The sequence below is a fragment of the Anastrepha obliqua genome, chromosome 3 (genome assembly GCF_027943255.1).
Source record: "Anastrepha obliqua isolate idAnaObli1 chromosome 3, idAnaObli1_1.0, whole genome shotgun sequence".
Classification (NCBI taxonomy): domain Eukaryota; kingdom Metazoa; phylum Arthropoda; class Insecta; order Diptera; family Tephritidae; genus Anastrepha; species Anastrepha obliqua.
Genome location: NC_072894.1, coordinates 43,649,146 through 43,669,865, shown reverse-complemented (window position 1 = coordinate 43,669,865; position 20,720 = coordinate 43,649,146). Strand labels below are relative to the sequence as shown.

Here is a 20,720-nt window from a genome sequence, read left to right as displayed (position 1 = left end):
GAGTAATAAAACAAAGTACCTGCTGTCTTCAAACAAACAGTCGGCGCACTCGCGTATCGGCACCCACGTCACTGTTGACAGTTATAATTTTGAGGTTGTAAAAGACTTCGTGTATTTAGCAACCAGCACTGACACCGATAACAATGTCAGCCTTGAAATCCAACGCAGAATCTCACTCACACTCTACAAAACTGTCATCATGCCCTCCTAACGTATGCCGCAGAAGCTTGGACGATGACAACATCCGATGAAGCGACGCTTGGAGTGTTCGAGAGAAAGATTCTGCGTAAGATTTTTGGACCTTTGCACGTTGGCAACGGCGAATATCGTAGACGATGGAACGATGAGCTGTATGAGCTTTACGACGACATAGACATAGCGCAGCGAATAAAGATCCAGCGGCTTCGTTGGCTGGGTCATGTCGTCCGAATGGATACAAACGCTCCGGCTCTGAAAGTATTTGACGCGGTACCAGCTGGTGGTAGTAGAGGAAGAGGAAGGCCTCCTCTGCGTTGGAAAGATCAGGTGGAGAAGGACTTGGCTTCACTTGATGTGTCCAACTGGCGCCGGTTAGCACGAGCAAGAAACGACGGCGCGCTTTGTTAAACTCGACCAAAATCGCGTAAGCGGTTATAGCGCCAATTAAGAAGGAATACGAAGAAGAAACTACGCCATCAATAAAAATGGAACGATATATGCTTAAACAATGCATTGAAATTATTAAAATTCACTATAAAAATGGTGAAAATTTGGCAAAACTCGAACATTTTTGGGTCATCGTGAAGCACCTTGTCGGACCGCAATACAGAAATAGGTGAAACAATTCGAGCTGTTGGGAGAAGTTAGTGATGTGAAGAATAAAACCCTTACACGTCGCTCAAGAACAGCCGAATATGTTGCTGTTGTAGCCAAAAGTGTTGGAGAAAACCCATTTTTGTCCATTTTTCGTCGAAAAATCATCTTGAGTGATGAGGCCCATTTCCACCTCGGTGGTTCGTCAACAAGCAAACTTGTCGGATCTGGGGCTCAAATCCACAGCGCTAAGCGTTTAAAAGAGCGTTCTCTCTCTCTGGAGCATTCTTAGAAAGTAAGTTTATAAAAGCAATTTAAAAGCCTATTTCACCTCAAGCAAGCTATTCGAGAGGAATGGACAAAACTCGACCATAGTGACTTTTAGTCACTCGTAAATTGGATGACGAGGGCAACTAACTAGTACCAGTTACAATAAATAACGGAGTACATACAGTCTCGACAAGACTGAATCTTGCGTTGGTTTCGTTAATCTATTTTGCTTTCTGGCAGGGTAGGTGATTAGCCTTCCTACCAGTACTAAATAGTGGGAATGCCTACCTATCGTTGCATAGGAACAACGCCTTCTTACTACACTTGGAGCGCCAGCTTTGCTTCACATTTTTCTGCCAGAAGAGTCACACAGATGGTTGAGGACTTCGCTAAATTTGGTGTGTCTGCGCTATTACCGCGATTACCCGTTTCCTCTTGCTGGCGCCGGTTGAGGAATGAATTTTTTGTTTGTTTTTACAAACTAGGTAAGTTTGGAAAAGTACGAGGACCGTGCTTACGCTAGACTACTGAGGACATACAAGCTATAAAATATTATTATTTATTATTTTCTGTAGATTTAATTTCTGCCCCATATATCTATTTCCATTAACGCGCTTGAAAATTATGAAAGTTTTACAATAAAAGGCTGAAATAAATCCTTCAACATGCTTTGGTCTTACATTTGTTTTCTTCCCTTAAACCGAAAGGTAAAAAGACTTAACCCCTGGTTATTTTAATAAAAAAAATTTTCTTCAGAAGCTGGTAGATCGATTGTGTATAGTAAGTATAGGATGGGGTCCATAATACTCGCTTGGGGTTCTTCGCCTTGTTTGACAACGAAATATTGATTTTCCAGGTAGGACTTATTAAATGTGTAATAATTTATTGGAAGAGTGTCTTTTATTTGATAGAGTAATTATGATTATATTTCGGTCTTCAATTATAGGCATCATTCTTTTGAAAAAAATTGATGCCATGCAGGAGAAAAAAATCAATAGGTGAATACATAATTGATTAGCTTATTGATATAATTATTGTTTTTTATTAAAATAAAAGTTTTCGGTAAAAACACTACGAACTTATTCTTCAACTTAATACATTTAAAGTATAAGTACCTAATATGGTGGCCGACGTAGCCTAATGGGTTGGTGCGTAACTACTATTAGCAATTCAGAAAGAAGGTAGGTTCGAATCTCGGTGAAACACCACAATTAAGAAAAAGTTTTGTCTAATAGCGTCGCCCCTCAGCAGGCAATGGCAAAGTGTATTTCTGCTATGAAAAAGCTCCTCATAAAAAATATTTGCCGTTCGGAGTCGGCTTGAAACTGTAGGTCCCTCCATTTGTGGAACAAGATCAAGACACACACCACAAATAGGAGGAGGAGCTCGGCCAAACACCCGAAAAGGGTGTACGCGCCAATTATATATACATATATAAGTACTACGCTAAATACATACCATTATTGATGATGATTTATTGGCAAGTTTTTCAAATTAGTTTGCTCATTATATATTTATAATAATATTTTATGAAAAAATAGTTAAATCTCCCACAGAGACCATGCAAACTTTGTGCAAATTAAAAACAAACAAAAAATTTAACAGATTTGCATCAGAAGCTCATAAATTTAATTAGAATTAAAAATCTACAGTATGCAGTTTTATAGGCTAATGAATTTGATATAATGAGAGTTTGAAGTTGCCTGAAAATTGCGTTGTTTGTTGTTGTTCTTACTTGCTGTGTTGGGTTTTCCTTTCATTTAAAAAAGTGTAGTATTCAGTAAATGGAGAAAATGCTCAAGAACGCCAGCAAACAAATTATTATTATAAATCAATGGAAATCTTCAGCCACATGAAATTTGCGATTTATCATATTAACATTTCAGGGGCTATAAAACTGCAAATCTGAATATTTCTAAAAACGCCGATTAAAAAGTATGAAGCTTTAAAAAAAAATTGTGTTAAATTTTGATTTAAATGCACTTGGATATATATCAATTTTGTAGCAGAAAGCAGTATATTTCTATAAAAAAATGATTAAATTTGAAGGAGAAACTCATAAATTGTCAAAACTTGTCAATAAATTCCATAAATGTGCACATTCATACCTTCAGTCGCAGATCTTAGCGGTCAGTTTAAGTAGTGAAATATTTAATTGTAGCCAACTAGGTATTATCAGCCTTGCATTGCAATACCACTAGAGCAAAAAGTTTACAAATATTGCCTTTGAAATATTGTTTTATATTTATAAATTTTTTTGCCTTTCAGCCTAGTACGTACACTAATAAATCAGAGCGTTTTCCGACACTTGATCTCGCCGCACCAATTGACCATGAAAGAAATATGGATTTTCTAAATTTAGGCCACATAGTTTTAGTGCCGGCTGCTGTGCTTTATTAATGATCACTGCTTGCTATACTTTGAAATCGAATGCTATATCTATTCAAATCAATAGGTTGTGTTACAATATAACATTTTTTTTAATTGTTAATTAAAGGTGTGGCTTGGCTTCACCAAAAACCAGGTAGAAAACAAAGTTTCGCTGGAGTGATATTACGGAATTGGATTGCAGGCACTCAAAATTTTGTTAGTCAAATGTTGTGCTGCATTGATTTAGATAATTAGCAACATTTTCTTGCTTCAATTGATTAATGACAGATGAATGCCCGACTAGAATTGACTGATGGAAACTAATGCGAGGAAATTTTTTTACTAACATACATGCAGACGCTTTTAAAAATTTGCTTTCGATACAAAGTAGTCCAAGATATCTAATCCACTCTGTCTTTTTCATTGCCCAAATGTATGTGAAAAAGTGAGACCAATAATGGCAAAACTCAACTTAAATAAGTTTGTATGATGCCAAAAATCGCGCGGGCTCTCCTTAGCTGTAAGTGTTTTACAACCTTGAGATAGTTCATTTCTAAGAAAAATTATTAAAAGCTAAGTTTTTCCAAGTGCTGATAAGTGAGAAGTAACAGAGCAAATTAATGCGTAAACCCAAGGTGACCATCCGAAAAGTGGAGCACTCAGTTTGACGAAGGATGAGCGAAATTCGGAACAGTACTCAAGATGAATTAGCCAATATCATCCACTTGCAGTCCTATACCGGACTGCAAGACTTCGAATATAGCGAAGATATGAAATTAGTTTTTAAGAAATGTTAAGAAAATAAAGCGATAAAATAGAATCGTTTGATTTTGATGTACATTCTGTTGAAAACGCACCGGGAATTGCATAATAAAACACAAAATAGTTGCTTAATCATAAAAATTTATTTTGTCGCCTTCAAAATAGGCTTCATTCAAAGCAATACACATACGCCAGCGATTAGTCCAGTCATCAAAGCACCTTTTAAACTCGTTTGAAAATATCGAATTCTCCTTAATGGCCTCTATGGACTCAAAGCGGTGTCCGCGGAGTGGCAATTTACATTTTGGGAATAGGAAAGAGTCACAAAGGACTAAATCCGGTGAATACGGTGGTTGTTCGATGGTATTTGTCGAGTTTTTGGTCAAAAAAGTGCTTAAAATAAGAGCCTTGTGAGACGGTGCGTTATCATGGTACAATACCATGAGTTTTCTTTCCACAAATCGGGCCGTTTCCTACGCACATTCGCTCTCAAATGTCGCACAACTTCCAAATAATATTTTTTATTTACCGTAGAATCATTTGGAATGAATATCGAGTGCACAGCACCATGATAATCAAAGAAAACAAGTAGCATGACGTTCACTGTCGACCGTCTTTCCCATGGTTTTTTGGCTTTCGATTCATGTGGATAGCCCCAATCAGCCGCTCGTTGACTGGTTTGCATATCAAACTCATACACCCACGTCTCATCACCTGTTATGATGCGCTGGATAAACGTTGGGTCTGAATTCACTTGCTTAAGTATGTCTTCAGCCACCTTTCTCCGATGAATTTTTTGAAAGAAATTCAACTCTCTTGGAACGAGTCGGCAGCCACACTTCTCATGGCCAATCGATGGTGTAAAATGTTGCGAATTGATTCAGGAGACATGCTAAGGTCACGAGGTACCTCCTTCAAACTTAAATGCTAGTTTTCCAACACCATTTCCTTGGCTTTGCCGATGTTTTCATCCGTTGAAGACCTTGATGGGCAACCACATCGGGGCAAATCGGCCCTCTGCAAAAGCCATTCCACTACAACTCGTAGACACGTGTTTTTGATAAAACACACTAGCCATAGGCTTTCTACAACATTTTAAATGATTCCGTAGACGAAATCCCTTTCAAAACACAAAATTTAAGACAAATTCTTTGTTCGATATTTTCATCTTTAGTGAAAACCGCAGAGCACACCTGCAGTTGACTGATATACATAATAAATGTCAAAAACAAGCTAACTGACAGATCACGCTCAAACTGTGCGACACTATAGAGTTGTACAAGCATTTCAGCAAAAAAAAATTGCGATATTTTTTTGGCAGAATGTATATTCATGAATATGTATTTTCATGTAGTTCGAGTAGTCAACTGTCTTGTGTGATGAATTTTTACTTCGCTTATTTGCCATTAGAGCGCGTAGTATAGCTCGCAAGTAGTCCCTAAGTTAGAGGTAGATGTAAAATTTCACGTATTCAAACGTTTCTTGTAATTTTTTCACTCTGACATTAAGAATGCGATGGAGATTTTGGTCTAAGTATTGCGAATATTTTCCTCAAACGTAACGCTAACTATGGAGGCTTATTTATCAAATTTTATATCTTTAAAAAATTAGAGCAGCAGCAGTGGAGACATACGGTTTATGACAAATCGACAATAAGCACAGACTTTTGAGTGAAACACTCAATTCAATATCGCACAGGGGACAGGACGGTAGTTGGTGAATATAACACTATTGCAAGTTTTCGGATGTCTCCTTTACTTTAGAGCCACCTATGAACACAATGGGAGTAAAGGGAGCTATCGACGGTATATACACGGTATATGCCTGCAGGAGAGAAACATGAACGCGGTTACCGGTTGTGTCTTCAGCAATAAACACGGTTCTACCCAGGTCCCAGGTCAGAATTTAGCGGAGGTGGGAGGATTTTTATAATATTAGTGACGACACTTTTGAGAGGCTTCTTTGATTTGAACCTCTTTCAAGAAAAAAATATATATTTAATTTGACCCAAATCAAGTCTTAAATATGGCTATATTTAGCATGCTTGTCGAAGTATTTTTATGAACGCATGCCATAGGATTCACTTTATTCGACAAGTTCAAATGATTTGCAAATCTTTCATATCATTCAAAATATGTACATAGATATACATCTTCTAATTCATCATATTCTGGAATTTTCTACAAAATGTAGGTACAATACATAATTAAATTTCCGATTTCCTTGTATATTCGGATCGCCAGTCTATACTTTCATCTCACTGAATTGCTTAGTACTTATACGCATTCATGCTGGTTGTTCAATAAGTTTGCGTTTCGATAAAAGAAGGTAAGTGTAAGCAATATTTTGACTGAAGTATAGGGTTTTAGCAAGCTATGTGCACAATCGGAACAAAAACACATTTAAACGCGACTTTCTCAGCAACATTTAGAGTCCTTTTGAAAGATTAAAGTGGTTTTTGTGTGCCGATATATCACTACGGATGAGACTTTGGCCTATCCCCATGATTCCAAATCAAAACAAGAGGCAAAAGATTGGCATGGTTTTTCGCCGCCGAAACGTATCCACGTCCAGAAATTCCCCAAGAAGTGGTTAGCATCAGTTTTTTTGGGATGCGAAAGGAATTTTATTTGTGGATTACTTGCAAACTGGTAAAACAATGAATTCTAAATCTTATTGTAAACTTTTAGACCAACTGAAGGAAAAAAATTGTGAAAAAATCCCCAATTTGCAAAAGAAAAAATTCTTTTTTCATCACCACAATGCACGTTGATACAATAAGAGTTTAGTAATGGTTTTTGTTAATTATAGCTTTACGTGCTCAATTTTATCCAAAAAGGTCGCTGAAAATAACAGGTTCTATGTCACAATACGTGAATGCACTACAATAATATAGCTGAAATAACGTCGAATAAAGAATAACTATTAGTCATTATAAGGCATTTTCATGAAAATATCCGTGGAAAAAAGCCGTGTACGTAGAAAATCAAGTCATGGATTATAATTATTCGCCATGAAAATAATTACTACGAAATGTCATTGAAGACTTTATTTTAATTATGGAACCATAATTATTGGTATTGTATCCTGAAATTGTCGATAAAAACTTGAACGATTTTTACCTTCTACAAATTGTATATTTTAGCACACAAAATTGTATATCTAATACACAGTGCAGATAATCCAGAAACGATGTAGAAAATGTTGATGAAGTTATAAAGCGTTTTCCAATAAGAGGTTTTATTCTGATATTCAAAGAAAAATGCTATTTTTTAATATAAATGATCGGATGTTTATTTCATTATAAAGAGAAAGATATGCCCTTGATAGTGGAAAATAACATCCGGCAAATGACCATCACGACAATATCCAAGACAATATGCTTTTCATGAAATTTTCCATAACCGAATTGCAAAGTGGCTGCCTTATATCCTCGATAGCCTCACGAATGCCATCTTTGAGATCTTGGAACGACCCTGGGCTATTGGCGTAGACCTTTTCTTTCACGTGGTATCAAAGAAAAAAGTCACAAGGTGTTAAATCACAAGATCTCGGTGGCTAATTGTGATCACTTCTTCGAGAGATAACATGGTCCGGAAACTTTTCCCGCAAAAGATCAAGGGTTTCGTTGCTTGTGTGGCACGTAGCACCGTCTTGTTGAAAATAAACGTTGTCCGGATCAATACCATGCATTTCCGGCCATAAAAATCGTTAATCATCTCTCGATAGCGCAATCTATTTCACCATCACACCTGTTATTGGAAAACCCTTTATTTCACAAATGCTTACAGGTAGGAACGTTTACTCTTTTTAGCAATGCGAAAATTATTGGAAAATATTTATTTATTTTTTATATCATTTTTGAAAAGTAACCAGCCGACAGCTCGTCCTTTAAATTGCAAGTGCATGAACCTAATGCGAATAACAAACTTTTTGACAGGCATGAGGTCAAAACGTGTTTGTTTATATATGATTTTTTTTTTCTCTTTCATAGTTATAAATCACATCTTTTTGGAACCTTCTAATGAGTGTTCCAATAGTAAAACATACACACCAATACACAGGCACAACTAAGTAACAAGTACTCTCGTGATTATTATTTAAAAATCATTAACTGATAGTTGGCCAACATTTGCTGTTAACTGTATATCATAAATAACATTACTTGCACACACGCATACTCATTAATTTATTAATTAACAATTGAACATTTTTTAGATAATGCAATGCAGGTAATTTTAAATATTTTCCTTGAAAAATTTCGACATCTAACATAAAGAATAAAAACTTAAAAGCGCACCTTGACTATGAATTCACTACTGTCACACTTAAAAATTATTTTCAAACTGGCATTTTACCCATTTCCATGTCATTTTCAAGCAAAGAAAAATGTCAAATATACAACCTCTTATACATGCGGAAAAGAGAAATCGCTAAAATGGCTTAAGTTAATATAAATGGTTTTTGAACAGCAATGAAATACCTAGACAAATAAATAGTGATGTTTGAAAAGAATGCATAACAAAAGAAAACAAAAAATTAAGCACTAAAATCCATATACAATTACCCCACGGCATAACTCGAAACTATGAGGTGAAACTAAAATGTAATTCATTTAAATTCACCCTGAAAATATGAAGATATGCAAGTTTTGCATATAGCCTCAAATTATAATATATATTTATGTAAAATTTTATTTTTGTATACATTTTCGCACACCTCTTCACTTCAATCCATCGGCGCCAAGTTGTGAGATGACCAATATATGTGGGGCATGTGGGTGGGTGTGTGTTCATCACTCATCTGGCTAACTTTTGATTTCATTATTTCCCAAAAAAAAATTATTTAAGAAAGACAATAAATATGTTCGCTTGTACAAATGCATGAATGTTTACTTATAAATATTTACTTAAAAAAGGGTGGTACTAACTAGGGGTAAGGTTTATGAGAAAATTCTATGAAATTCTTATATCTAAGGCCCGTTCTCTCAACTTACCCCCTTACTCACTTAGCTGACTTTATTATCACTTTATACATAAATCATGTGGAAAAAAGCTACACATATGTATCTGTACATTTAAAGAACAGTTTATGTGTTGCTTAAGTTGTGTAGTTCAATTTAAACTGAAGTAGAAGAATGTGAAATTAATTCAGGTATTGAAATACTTGTAGTTAAAGAGTAGCTGATTTTTGGTTTGATCTCCGCTATTACCAGCTTTAAACAGGTTGAATAAAACTATGTAAATTTCCTCCATCCTTTTCAGCCATAGTTTGCTAAAGCTTTTCCATAGCTTTGAAAGAAGCAAATTTACCTTTGTCTGGCAATTAAGAAAGTGAAAAGAAGAAAAGTGAAACAAACGAAGGTTAGGAATTGGTTATCGTTTCGCTTTTTAAAGCTCACTTTATTAGTTTGATGACAAAACGGGCGGACAACATTTTAATTATCATTAAGAATCGATGTTTTTTAAGGCATTGAAGTTATAAATTTAACTTCATATGATGAAAGCGCAGATAAAGCCGCCTCTAGTTATGTCAATGGTCATGTTAATATAAGACTTTACTCCTAAAGTGGGTATTAAATTTAATGTTAATTAGCAGAAGGCATGAAATTTTGTTTCGTAAATTTTTGGTTCTTTCATTTTCAGATCTTCTGGGAAAACTTGAATGCTAAATACTGTTCAAATGCTAGGCGGGGTTTTGAAATTAGATTAGACAACAAAATCACAGACAAAATTATTCCCAATTTATTTTACGTTGTTCGATCTCCAAACGTGGAAAATCAATTAAAAAAAAAAAATACCAGTCTAACGGTTAGACGCGATAGAAGTGAAACCTTCCGTAAAACAAACTGAGAGAGAATGAGACGAAAGCAGCATTAGGGGCGGGATAATTATAGGTTCATTATAATATTGCTATAAAGTTCATATTTTATTTTCTTCATTTTATCATTATTCATCCTCAATGTTTTCAATTTCAACAAATGATACGAGTGGCTTATGATAGATAAAATATGATACAAATGCTTTGGTTTCGATGTTGTCAAAAAAAAATACCCAAACGGACCGAAGAAACAGACTTACAAATTTCTTCCATTTTCGTCTACTTGTATTCATATAAAAATTTATGTCTCTTCCCACCAAAGCTAAATGTATTAGTATATTTTTTCTTGTATTTATTCAAGGCTGAAATCCCGGCGGTACTGCAATACCGGGCCAACCCGTGGCAGAGGTGGAGAGCAAGCCCCTAAAACACTCCGCCCATTTCCAAAAATTAGTTTAACATTTGTTGTCCTCCGATGGAGGATCTATCAGATGTTAAGCTGATAACCACACTACCTAGTCAATACATTTTAAATAATAAACCTAATAAACCTTTTGAGAATTACACGCTCACAAAAATTATTTATATCAACATATAATATAACGCTTCGTAACTAAATAACTTTTAGGCCAGCGACGACAACATGGCGCGGTAGCCGAGCGACTAGTAATGTGAGCTTCCGATCCAAAATCCTTGGTTCGAATCACAAGAAAAAATGAAAGTTATTTTTATTTAGTTCGTCGCTACTTTTATATCAACATATAATATAACGCTTCGTAGCCAAGAAGGTCGCTTTTTCGTTTCACTTTTCCTCAAATCACTCCCAATGATTCTAAAGAAGTTTTCACTTCAAAAATGTTTGAATGGTACAATTTTTCGCCCTTAACTGTCTTTTATTTTCTCGACATTTAAAGAGGTATCCCAATATATAAGTATACTATACGTTCATATTTCAATGCTCAACTGATTTTGATGAGTAATATGATAATTGACGGCAGTCGTAGCAGAATGAATTAATGACAGCAATAAAATTAGCCTACAATTTTTCTAAAAAATTTAACTTTTTTGACTGATGTCCATAGTTTAGAGAAATGTAAAGATATAAAAAAAATACGGTAGTTCGGCACTCAATCTTAATTTTTTGATTTATTTGCTTAATGTAATGTCGAAATCCCATTTAAAATAATTATAAAAAAATCAAGTAATAGTTCTGGATGAAAATTTATGCTATCCATCTGCCAAGATTTAGAACGGCTAAGAAGCTGTAAAAGTGTTATTTAAAGTAATTAATAACAAAAAAGTTATGTCTACGTGGCCTCATAAATTCACTATGGCTGCTATTTAAATTTACTTTTCATGCGATAACGCAATTTGAATATAGTGAATAGAAAATTGATATTTCCACAAGATCTGCCAACTTCTTTCAGCAATTCTACTCCAAGTACGCTTACAGATTTCTAGAGAATGGCGTAGTGTTAACTCGTCTATAGTGGTTCGATTAAAGTTACCAAATTTTTATCTACAAAACTTGCAATAAAAAAAATGTTAAACAAAGTATGTTGAAGTATTATCTGCGTCTGCCAAAACGTGGGATAGCGCATGAATACCATTCGGAAGTGTACCAGTTGGAAATCCCGGGCATGAATCACAAAATGATAGAAAACAAGTTTTTCTTATAATGGATGCTCTTAGGCAGACAATGGCAAGCCACCGAGTGCCTCCTTGCCATATGATGGTGCATCTTGCCATACAGCGCGCTTAATGTCATAATTTCTATATGAATAAAAAAAAAAAGGGGGGGAAAAAATACTTAAAACAAAAAAATAATTTTGGGGCGAATTTTCCTACTATTTTTGCTTCGAAAAAATTATTTTTCGAAAAATTTTCGAAAACTTAGATTCACATAGAAAGTATGATAATATCATAAAAAAGGTGTGTGCAAAATTTCAGGGAGATTGGTGAATAACTATTCGAGTTATCGTGTACGCCAATTCGAAAAATATACTTTTGAGAAAAATGCGTCTAAAGTTTGAATACTTGAAAATTCAATAATTCAATGCGCTCGAAAGCAAAGCTAGAGTCGTCACGGTTGAAGTACATAGATTTACGTTCTAAAATTATTTTACATATTCTTAAAGAATTATATTAAAATTTAATAAAAAATTTTTTTCGAAATTGTCCCCTTAAAAATCGATTTTGAAATTACAAATATAAATTGTTTTCCAATAAGAGGTGTTATTCCCATAAAATATCAATGGTTTCATTGCTTGTCTTGTTGAAAATAAACGTTGTCCAGATCAATACCAGCCAATACCGGCCATAAAAAATCGTTAATCATCTCCCGTTAGCGCAATCCATTCACCGTAACTGTTGCCCCAGCTTCATTATCGAAAAATGACTCCACCGGCCTATAAATCGCACCAAACAGTCACACGTTGAGGATAGAGAGGCTTTTCAATTGCTTGTTGACGAAGCCACCGAGGTGGAAATGGGCCTCATTACTGAATATGATTTTTCCATGGAATTCCGGATAATTTTCATGCATTTCAACGACCCAATCACCAAAGACACGACGTTGTTGATGATCGGCCGGCTTAAGTTCTTGTGTTAACCGGACTTTATAAGCCTTAAGACCCAAATGTTTGTGCAAAATACGGTGTAATGACGTTCGTGGAATGCCTAATTTCAAAGAACGACGAGGAATGGACCTGGGTTTTCTTCAACACTTTCGGCTACAACAACAACATTTTCGGCTGTTCTTGAGCGACGTGCACGGGCTTTATTCTTCACATCACTAACTTGTCCCAACAGCTAGAAATTTTTCACCAATTTTTGTATTGCGGTCCGACAAGGTGCTTGATTTTTGGGTCATCGAAAAATGTTCGAGTTTTCCGAACCGTTTCTGCCAAATTTTCACCATTTTTGTAATGACTTTTAATAGTTTCAATGCGTTGTTTAAGCGTGTATCGTTCCATTTTTATTAATGGCGTAGTTTTTACTTGTGAAATATCAAAAAATAACAGCTTCAAAACTGACATCTACCGAAATAGCGGGGTATTCAAATAACACCTGTTTTTGGAAACCCTTTAGTTCATAAAACGAATCCAAAAGATACCAAGCTTCACGCCAAACTATGCAATTTTGCTGGGTCCCGGAAAACATTTTCTGGTATAAACATCTAAATGAAATGGGCTTAGAATTCGGATTAACTTTTGAGGAATGAATCAATAATATGCAGTGACCCAGCCTTCGCATAAAGCTGCTCTCAGAATTAAAGGCCAAACACACCAGAAAACGTAGCGAAAAGGCACTTGCAAGTGCAGAACGCATATAAAAATGCTAAGACCTAATGAAGGAGTCAACCTACATGATATAAAGAATATGGATTGAAGATATATCAACGATTTTCAAAGCACCATATTGTGCCTGCTTATGTTAAATGCTAATAAATTTTATTTATATTCTAAACAAAATGAATTGTAAAAATCATATTCAAAATTAAAGGCTTTGAAATTATCTACCAGATTATAATAAAACAAATCATTCCAACAATATTTCATTTTAAGTTCACAACCTCTTAAAAAAACAAGTGAGTAAAGTTTATAATCAGTTTCTATGAATTCCATAAGATAGTGAAAACTGAATATATGCAGCTATGGTAAAGTTGGACGCCTACCTCGGATGGCAAGTAATCGCAGGGTTACATTTATACATTATATGGAGAAAGTTTGGTTAACTTGTATGAAAACTTCGGAATGTCTTCCTTTTGACTTACAGGTCCATATCTTAAAGCCCGATATATGAATCGAATATGTATTTACATATATTTTTACAAATTTTCAAGTGAATTCGTGTTATACAAAGTTTGTATAAAAGCACAAAAATCTGTGTATATGTATAATGTACTCACATACAAACATACTTATAGAATTCAGGCATTTCATTACGAAAATATTAAAAACGAATATATTTCAAATGAACCAAAAATATAAGCACACACTACCAACACATTTGCATATACGTTATGTCAAAAAAGTACCCAGAAATGGCCGATAGAATACTAGATTTATTAGTTATACGAAATTATTGATTCGCCTCTAAGAGTCATACTCATTCATAATAAAATGTTTATGCCAAAAAACAACCTAATATTCTGTTTTTTTTTAAACAATTTTTTCGGGTGCAATCGAGAATCTCATTGCGATTTCTCTGACATGTTTTTTCTTAATCTGAGTAATTTTTCATATTTGTTGAGCTCTTGGCCCTCAATTCTTATGCTATGGCAATCTGTTGAGAATTAATTTGATTTTTTCCACAAAACCGCCTTTTTTCACTGTTATTACGCTCCTAAATGTGGCATAACACTAAAGTGCAATATTAAAATCGATTTACCACCTTCTAAGTTTCGAAAATCCCCATAAACGGGCTTTTTAAATTACCAATTTCCGGCGATTTTTTTATCAGAATATATGCTCATATATAATATAATATTTAGACATTACTTTCTCTCAACTTTTATTTTGGAAACTCACCACTGCAATCAACTCGTCGTGTCACTTACGCAAAGTTTTCAAAGATAAACTGATCGACAACAACATAAGTGAGCAACCTATTTGTTAGGCTCTCCGAAAAACTCAAATTTGAGAATGTGTACGTCGTATTGAAATGTCGAGGTCGCTGTGTTTGTACATACATAGTATATTGGTATATGCATATAAAGAAATACACAAAATATTTCAATGTATATGTGAAAATATCTTCGCTTTCCTTTTTGTTTTTATTTTAGATTAAATTTATTACAATTGCGATCAATTAGCCGAGAGACTGTGAAAATTTTTTGATCTTGTTCCAATTTTCAAAATGTGGCGAGCCAATTCTACATTAGCATAATTTTCGAATTTTTAGTAGAATTTTTGGAAATTTAGTTTTTCGAACAGATAATTTGTATGACTTTAACATCTTCAATTAATAGACACACGAAGCGAATAGTTTGAGGTCGTCTCGAGTCTTTTACCTAACCAAAGCACTTGCCGATAGATTAGTAAATAAATTAAATTAGTAAAATAAATAGATTTTAAATTAGCAAAAGTACCACAGTGAGTGATTAACGCTCCCGTATGTGGTAAAAGTGTGCCTTTTTAAAACCATCAGGTGCAAAACTTCTTGAAGACGAAAACCTGAATAAAAGTTGTGTTGAAGCGGACCTGATAGAAAAAGTTATATTTCCATTAAATTCCCCCATGGCGTTTAAAAACCTGAGCATGTTCACATATCTTAGGCTATTAATATCGGGTTTGCCCAAATACTATACCTCATTTAGTCCTGAACAGAGCTAATCAAATACAATGATTTACGTTCCACGAATGCTAAGGTACCGTGGTGCCAAAGTCACATAAATAAGTGAAATATGATAGTTGTTGAACGGATCCATTGAATATGATGTGATCGTCACAGTGTTAACGACTAAGATTGATTACAGAGTGCAACAAAATGAAGAAAAAGTTTAGTCCCTGGGGTCTCAAAGTATTTTTCCGACTGATTATGGGAAATAAAACGACACTTATTTTACCAAATATTTTGTTCAGCAATTTTTTCAAGTCGACACCCATCATCGACTATAAAGCTGCGTTCGATAGCCCGATAAGGGGTTCCCTGTACGCCACCATGTCTGAGTTCGGTATACCAACGAAGCTCATACGGCTTTGCAGAATGACGTTGAGCAACACAACCAGCTCCGTAAAGGTAGAAAATAACCTCTCCGAGCCATTCAATACCGTTCGAGGTTTCAGACAAGGCGATCCACTGTCATGCAACCTTTTCAACTTCGTGATGGAAGGGGTGCTCCGAAAAGCAGGTGTGCATCGTAATGGCACTATTTTCTACAAATGTGTCCAGCTCCTTGCGTACGCCGATGACATTGACATTATCGGCCGCTGTAAGCGAGATGTCCCCGCTGCGTTTTCTGCTATCGAAAAGGAATCATCACGAGTGGGTTTGGCGGTGAACGAGGGTAAAACGAAGTATATGCTGTATACAACGCAGAATATACGGCGTGTAGGAACGCACTCCATTGCGGACAACTATAACTTCGAAGTTGTACCAGAATTTATTTCTCTTGGCACCGCCGTTAACAGCAACAACGATATCAGCCTGGAGATCAAACGGAGAATAACTTTTGTTAATAGACCTCTCTCGCTTGACCAAACTGACATTTTACAAGACGCTCATCATACCCGTGTTGCTTTATGGCGCAGAGGCATGGGTAGTGTCACAAAGCAATGCAGCCGCTCTTGGGGTGTTCGAGAGAAAATTTCTTCGTAAGATCTTCGGTCCTGTGCGCGTTGACGAAGACTACCGTTCAAGAATGAACCACGAGCTGTATGAGCTCTACGCCAGCATTGACGTAGTTCAACGCATCGCCATCCAACGCCTGCGTTGGCTAGGGCATGTAGTGCGTATGGAGGAAGGAGCTCCAGCAAAAAAGGTGTTCGAGGGCGAAGTCCAAGGGAGCCGACGCAGAGGAAGACCATTGCTCCGGTGGAAAGACCAGGTGGGGGAAACCCTATGCTCGCTTGGTGTACAAAATTAGAGAAGGCGCGCGCGGAGCAGAGGCGCCTGGAGAGAGCTAGTGAGGTCGGCCGTAATTCGGTAACGGGTTTTAATGGCCACCTAAGTAAGTAAGTAATTTTTTTTTTCATTTTATGTCACCTCAAAGTTTATAGTTCTCGTTTTAGAGAAGATTATACCTGAAGTCACCCGAAACTATTTTAAATATTTATTTTTTTATTAAACCTTATTTCGTTAGATAATAAGTAATTTAATGTATAACGAGGAGGAATCAGCGTGATACTGAAGGCTCGAGGGCATGGGCATTTATTAGAAATATACGTAGCATTTAAATATAGTGACTAACAAAAAATTACCAATTTCACTAGTTGACAATTAACTACATAGATTCTGCAAGATCTGTTGGTGTTTGATGGTTAAGTCGACTTCGGGAAGACTTCCCCTTATTTGGTAGCCTTCTTCTGCTAGCGCTTGGAATTTGTCTTCATTATTATCATTAAGGTGGTGATAAATATCTGTGTTAGGTCACTTGCTGCATTTATCACATAAAAATGTCTCGTCAGTCATAAATACTTAAATACTAAAGAATACAAAAGCAAATAAAATAAAATCCAAAACTACTTATAAAATCAAAAATTCTCCACTGAATACTTAAAATTAAATTACAGGTACGTATTTCCCTAAGTTGCCGCGTATTTATTCTAATTGCAGTCTTTGTTGGCCATATACTCACCTATCTTTTGGAATGGGGCTGAGTTTATTAAAATTCGTCTTATAATAAATTTATTACAAAAACCATATTTGAAAATATATATTTTTACAATTTTGTTACAGCTTTGGTTAAATTCGATCGTTTACGGGCGGTTGACGATGTTCCAAAGACAGTTCGATCAAACGAGTACGTTCAGCACTCGTTCACATAAGTCATAGTACGAAATATGAACTTATCAGTGACGAGTGGTACGTTTACTAATGTGATGATTCGTCCCTTGGTCTTTGCACTCCCTGCCATTCGCTGGAGAAGTGATGGCGGAATGCTATTAGTCTCGCAAACGATATTTTCTTTTAGTGCTGAGATGCTCGACGTAAGATCGGTTAAGATCGGGTGACCTGGGTGGCCAAGAAATGTCACCGAAACTGTTTATCAGTTTGTTAGAGAAAAAGTCTCGCAGTATCCCGTGTGCGGGATGGCGCCATCATGCTGGAACCATGTGAAGGAGAGATGTTCTCTCTAATTGCTTGCCCTCAACGATTTAAAAAAAAATATGGTCCAATTATTCCACTGCTTTACAGTGAAAACCAAACCATTGGGACTGTGAAATGGTTGTTGGTGTTTTAATAGCGGACTTTGTTCTTTAGGTGGCCAATAACGACAATTTTGCTTACGTAAGCTTGAATTTGAATGAAAATATGCTTCAATCGGTCCAACATTCACGCGCAGAAATTTGTACGCAAATTTTAATCGTTAAACTTAGCGCTTGCACCATTCGAATTTTGAAAGGGTGAAATGTAAGATCTCTTCGCACAATAGTTATTGGAAGCCCCAAGGCAGCCGCTCAATTACGTGATGTGTCTCAGGCCCTGACTTTCGCACCCATGAGCAAATCAAATCCCTTGGACATTATCTTAACGTCTAAAATTGTAACGTGAACAAAATCTGCGGCCTTTAAATATGCTTCGATTGCGAACGCACGTTGTTCACTTTTGTTGCTTGGTGTCTTTCGCTATTGGGATTTCCGGATATCGATAGATAGGATTATTGATCGTTCTGTGACTCGCATATCCCTCCATTTTACCTAGAAAGTGTACGAACCAATTTATCTCTGAATTTTCTATACTTTTTATTCTAATCTTTAAAAAAAATTTTGTTTTTAATGAACCATTTCTTGTATACGAGTATGTTACTGTTACCGCTCGCTACTGCAATAAAGTGCTGACAGTTCAGTAGTTTTCCAAACTATATTATTACGTACATACTCGTACATATATTTCATGTTTGCTGCTTACTATTTGTAGTCATTTTGCAAAAAATGCGAGCTAACTATCTATGCCAGGAACAGTAAAAAGTTTACTTTTCACACTTTTGAAACTTGTGCCGACAAAACGTCTTCTCGTATCCCCTAAAATTCTACTGCAGCGGTAACCTCCACCCATCTCATTATTTCTTCTTTGCTCTTTTGCAACTTTCACGCGCAGAAACTCAGAATTCAATTTTTCGGTTTTGGTTCTGCTTACGACTGAATATTTTTACGATTTTTTTCCTATGTAAAATTTTATTACTGTTTTTCATACTTCTTGCAGCATAAAGTTTATATTTTTATAGTGTAAAAATATTGTGCGAATAGCATTTTACAACTTTTTGTAATTTAATATATTTTTTCAAGGATTGGGAACGTTTGCTTTGTTATTATGGCCGTTGTTATCAATATTTTCTTTTTCATCTTTATTCTTATTATATTCGTGAGTGTTAATGTAAATACTAGCTGTTGCTGTTATATTTTTATTATAAATAACTGGAGAATTTTCGAGTTAACATTTTGCAACAACTTGGCCGCAATGGATTTGCCACTGCTGTTTTCTGTCTTTTCGTTTTCACCGACTTTGTTGCTATTTTTGTAAGCGGTATGCTAGTGTGTTGGTATGTAGTGGTTACTGTGCTTGCAAAAGTTTTGTTTGCTGTTCTAAAGGCATGTTGCTGAAATTTATTTGGCTGTTATGAATGTCAGAGTGAGTGCTGAAAATTTACACAAATAAAATAAATAATGGCTGAAAATCAAAAGTTGATAAAGTCAGCAGTTCTCATTGCCATTTTTGATTTCGCTTTTTTGTATTGTAGTTTTGTTGGTTTATTTCTTTTTTTTTTTAAGTTGTACCACTGTACGTAGTCGAAATCCAATTAAAGATTTTTGAAATTTTATCACAGATTTTATTTGCCAGGCTAGGGGGAAATGAGTTCAACATCTTTCTATTTTTTACTTGTCTAAGGTCATGTCAATTGTATAAAGCGAACGAACTTTTATTTCGTTTATTGATCCATGCTTATATAAAACCCCTATGAATAGAATCTCAAATTTGATTCGACTAAGAAGGTAATAAAAAGAATACATAAAATCAAGCGTTGAGTCGAAACGTTGGCTCGGAGGAGCCAAATTAATCCTACTAAAATTTCTATTAAATTGCAAGGACTCTTTTTATGCGGTCAAAATATTGATAATGCGCTGTCATTAGCTTGACATGAAATAGATGCTGAAAGCGCAGTGTTCGTTGCGCAACGTATTATAGAGTAGATTCGGGCAATAAATGAGACCAACAATGATATTATAAGCAAATAACAATAATTTAAGGGATCTTTTAATTCTTGGATAATTCAAGCAACTTTAACCCTAAAAGCATTCAACAGGTTCTATTATTTAATTAATTTCCAACTTCGTTGAGTTATTTAGCATGCAGAAAAAAATATTTATTAGTAAACTAGTGAAAAGTTTCAGAACATCCAATTTTTCTCATAATAAACTAATTTCGAGGCTGCAATTTCGAATTTTTCGAGGCTCGATTGTGAATCGTGACACATGAAAGCATAAAAGCAACTAATTTGGACTATATGGAATGTGACTGAAGAATACACTACACATATATTAGCTTTTTGAATTTTCCGTTTTTCTTATTTCATTTGCCATTTATAACTACGCGGACTTGCATCCAAGGAATCGAAATATTGGTTTTTGGGAATAAGTTCATTGCGTTTATATATTTTCTTTTATTTTGCAACGATTTGTATGCTGTTTGGCAAAGCGTAAGTATTCATTTGATAGAACTCTTTCTGCTCTACAAAACTATGTTAATTGTATTTTTGACTTACTTAATTTTTTATTAGTTTTGAGTCTTAGAAAAGAAATACCTTACAAGCCACATTTTCAACATCTGCTCTCCTTTGCTTTTCATCGAAGTAAAAAAACTGCCGAAGGAGTCCGGGAAATTTGCAACGCGTATGGAGAAGGTGTCGCAGGTGAGTTTATAACACGAAAATGGTTTGAAAAGTTCCAAAATGGAGACTTTGACGACGATGACACGTCTCGCAGCAGAAGATCTTCTGAATTCGATGAAGATCGACTCAAATCACTTTTGAAGGGGAACGGGCG

At 35.4% G+C, this 20,720-nt stretch overlaps 1 long non-coding RNA gene and 1 pseudogene across 1 annotated transcript in view; both read right to left on the bottom strand.

Moving 5' to 3' along the window:
- The window catches only part of LOC129241765 (uncharacterized), a 37,136-nt gene extending 28,605 nt beyond the window's left edge, over positions 1-8,531 (bottom strand). The window contains exon 1 of the long non-coding RNA XR_008582159.1: positions 8,495-8,531. This is a non-coding gene — a long non-coding RNA (uncharacterized LOC129241765). The remainder of the gene's footprint in view (positions 1-8,494) is intronic.
- Positions 8,532-10,366: 1,835 nt separating this feature from the next.
- On the bottom strand, positions 10,367-10,552 carry LOC129243194 (U2 spliceosomal RNA; annotated as a pseudogene).
- Between the last annotated feature and the right edge of the window lie 10,168 nt (positions 10,553-20,720).